Source organism: Homarus americanus, unplaced genomic scaffold (genome assembly GCF_018991925.1).
Source record: "Homarus americanus isolate GMGI-L3 unplaced genomic scaffold, GMGI_Hamer_2.0 scaffold50564, whole genome shotgun sequence".
NCBI classification, from domain to species: Eukaryota; Metazoa; Arthropoda; class Malacostraca; order Decapoda; family Nephropidae; genus Homarus; species Homarus americanus.
Window position 1 is genome coordinate 2,051,128 of NW_024715014.1, and position 4,147 is coordinate 2,055,274.

Genomic DNA, 4,147 nt, shown 5'->3' on the forward strand with positions numbered 1-4,147 from the left:
CGCCCCACCACGACTACACTACATTATACTATACAGTACTACACTACACACAAGTGCACAGCAGGACTAAGATATCGTTTCAGACGTTAATTAATTCTAAAAAAAAAAGTTTTTATTGGGTATACAAAATCAAAATGGGGAAACAGAGAGAGAGAGAGAGAGAGAGGCTCTAGGAGTGTTCGTGTTTAAACTCCTTTTATCAGTGCTCCTCTGACGTCACGCTTTCATTGCCCGAAGCTCAGCAACTATACCTAACAAGGCATACGGGGTAATTCTCCACTCCGTGCTTGACATTCAAGGTCGTGCTTCAACCTTCAAAACGTCAGATTCAGTTTCATTGTGATTTATAAGCCCCCTCCAAAATAAATTATATTATCAATATCATAAAAAATATTCAGTACCTAATGCTAGCAAATAAACCGTAAAAACATTGTTTATTATTATTACTATTTGTATTATTATTATTACTATTACTATTTTTATTATTTCATTAACTCGGGGATAACAAAATACATTTACAGTACCTACAAAAAAAAATGAGCAGAGTGAGTCCAACCAATCACAAGCCCAGAGCGAATAAATGGGAGGAGCTTATATTACCTATCCATTGAGTACTAGGCCTTGATGTGTGTCTCAGATGAAGGGTTCGTAAGATCAATAATTCTCGTAAGTGATGTTGTAAGGATGTTGACTCAAGCTAAAACACCAAAACATCCAAATATGAACATTAACATTACACTAAGACTGCCTTAATTACATACGGGGTACTTCGTCTTTTTCCGTCCTAATAATAATATAAACACCTTAACGCATTTAACATAACATAACCTAAGTTAACGTAAAAGAACCTAAAAAAAAGTTCACCAGTTAACCTAATATAACCTGTTAACCCAATCTAATTTAACATTACATAACCTTAGCAAACATAAGCTAATCTAACCTAATTTAACCAATCTTAATTTCATGTACACATCAATAACTAACAGGTTATTTCACGGCTTTGCAATATTATTCTTCATAATAAAGAAAGACTCGGAAGCGTTTCTGTACGTACACGTTCCTCCTCCCTGACGCTTGAGTTGCCCCTAAAACCGAGAAAATAAACATATGCTCTCGCCAGGGCTCGAACCTGGGACCTTCTGCGTGTAAAGCAGACGTGATAACCACTACACTACGAGAGCTCGACACTCTTTTGAAACACCCAAATCCATAAATCCATTCCTTCATTAGAGTCAGTGGTGTACCTAGATATTTGGCAAAGGGGGGAGGGGGACTGAACTAAATGTACCGAGGTATTGTTGAAATACGAAATAATTAATATTTTTTCAGTAAGTTCATAATGAGCTTACCTTTCAATCATTTTTTACTTATTCCGTTATCGTTATTATTATTTGTTTACTTTTTGCTTAAAACGGTTTATTTGGAATAATTTATTAGCTAGGGAGGGGTGATCGTCCCCACCCCCCTTCAGTACGCATGACTAATACGATTTCATTGACTAGATGTGTAGTGACGTCAATCTCGCCTTTGTCCCCACAGTCTCATTCACAAGTGATCCGGGGTAACGTAAACAATGACTCCGCAGTTCTAGGGTGAAAGGTAGCCAGAGTACATCGTAGGAACTGTTGTCATAAAGGATTCGATCTTACACACACACAATAATGACAATAAGTGGTCACACACACAGACACACACACACACACACACACACACACACACACACACACACACACACACACACACACACACACACACACACACACACACTGCCAGTAAACGCCCTTGTACTGCTGTATCCTGTAATTGGTCATATAACTGTAATATCTTGCCACGTATTTGTATTAACTATGATTACAGTTGATTCCTCTGTACTAGCATGTAATTTCCATTCATACACCCGCTTATAATCAGATGAATACAATACAATAACTTTTTACATATGCCACTCTTACACACACTAACATACTTCCAACACATGCTGTCATTCTTTACACACACTCAAAATACACACCCTCCAACACACCCTCACTCACTCTCCACACTCAAACGCACCCTCACACTCACTTTCAAATACGCACCGACTCATCACCTCGTCACTCTCACCCTCCACCACCACGACCTATAAGAGAGGAAGGTCAACCGGCTATGTACCAAGGCTCTCTGACCCACCCCTTCTGTGACCTCCTCCCTACACCCATAAGAGGCAACAGTGGAGCCCTTAAATCAGCATGTTATGGAACGCCATTTATCAAAGGTTTCCTACGTTAAGTTTTCTTCCTAATTGGTGATGTGAGAACGTATCTGCCTCACTTAAGCTACGACACAAAGATGGATTCCCAAAGGTTCCTGTGTGTATCTGTACTTACAACCTTTATATACTTACGTGCTTGAACAGCCCTTTAAACACGTTATCAAGTCCTTATTAAAATTAACATAACTCTTTAAAAATATTAAAACACACTTCTAAGCTTATCCAGTTAATGTAATAATGCTTTCGTAAAATTAACCAATCAACCAAGGTGTTTAAGGTTTTGCGTATGGAAGCTTGTCTGTGCTGAATAAGATCCTCTGGTATTGCCCAAATAATATATCAAACGTGGCGTCCCCGTAGTGAAGAAAGTCTTATTTAACCAATGTCTTTAAACGCGTATCCTAGGTTAGTAAAATACACTTTAGTCATCCATAAATAGAAACTCAGAGAAAACCTTTTTATTTACTTGACTCCAGGAAGGGAAATATTCATAATTATTGTATATCGATTAAAAATCTAATCTAGTAGTGATAAAGAAAAAATACTGTAATTACCAGAATGTTGACGTAGAACGAAACAAGATACAACTAATAATAAATACTGATTCCAGCTACAGGCAGTAATTAAGAAAACAAATCTGGAAATTATCCCGAGGAAATAATTAATTTCTGGTTTGTAAGTCGAAAGTATCGGAAGTAGGTTAAGATGTCTGTACTACTTCCTGTTCTCACATTTCTCTCTCGTAAATTAAGTATAACCTTGTTTCGTCCGCTGATAAATGAACAAAGTGGAATAATTATTGTCGTACATAATTTATCGCGACACAAGAACGTTGATAATGAATATAAAATGGAACACCAAGAACAAGAGCGTGGAGGACGAGTGGAGAGTGTTGAGTTATCTATTATCCTAAGGGTAGCTCAATCATGCTCAGGGTGTTTTTAATCCACCAAGCTACCCCCATTTACAAACCATTTTTAGAGACAAGCATATAATAATGACGCATAATGGAGTAAGTGTGTCTGAGTAGCCTTCATTCCGGTCTGACATCTGAGTCACGGAAGCCATTATTTGACAACACAGGAAATTAAACTGGCTCCTTGTTGTTGACACCTTGTAACAGATCCAGAATGGGCGTTGATAGCAATACACGAAGTCAACAGCATCAATATCACTTTTATAATCTCCACCAAGAAAATATCTATATATTGAACGAAATGTATAAAGAACGCAATTTGTTGATGTGAGAGTCGGTTGGTCTTTCTGGCAAATAAATAAAGTTCATTCTACTTCATGTCGACAGAATTAACTTCAAGACATTTTTCCCGCGCGTCTCTTAACCAGTTTCTACAGAAAGCTTTTAGTGTAGCACGGGTTCAATGACTAAATGGTCCCTTAATATCTAACAGTTCAAGGTTTTGGCTCAATGAGGACTCTGAGGTTATAATGGTAACAAAATATTACTAGGATGGATATTGGGTGAAGTTTGTGGTGGCCTGCCTACGCCATGACGTAAAGTGCAAGTAGTGATTATTTATCTCTAGTCTATTTTCAGTGTTGTAGGGCGATGGTAGGTGATGGATGAGGCCTCGTCCCCCCCCCTCTGGCTTCGTTGATGACAAAATTAGATAGAATGTAATGAATGGATTTGATCTGACCCCCACCTCCGACCTGAAACGTGGTGGCAAATTTGTCTCCCAGAGCGCTAGGCTAATATAACAGCTCTTCAAGAAAACGGTTGAAAAATATGATGAAATATATTCGCACATGATCCCCACCGGGTAATCACAAAACACTGTCGGTGGGGCGAAATCTACCAGCCAATCAGTGTAGGAAGGGACATCAGCAGAGTGGCGGCCGTGTTACCACTTACCAGCCGAGTGAGTACCTCTCGTG

The 4,147-nt window shown here is 38.6% G+C and overlaps 1 non-coding gene across 1 annotated transcript; it reads right to left on the reverse strand.

The window, feature by feature from the left end:
• Positions 1–1,108: 1,108 nt before the first annotated feature.
• Trnav-uac lies at positions 1,109–1,181 on the reverse strand. Its single transcript has one exon. It is a non-coding gene; the product is annotated as a tRNA-Val (tRNA).
• Positions 1,182–4,147: the final 2,966 nt, after the last annotated feature.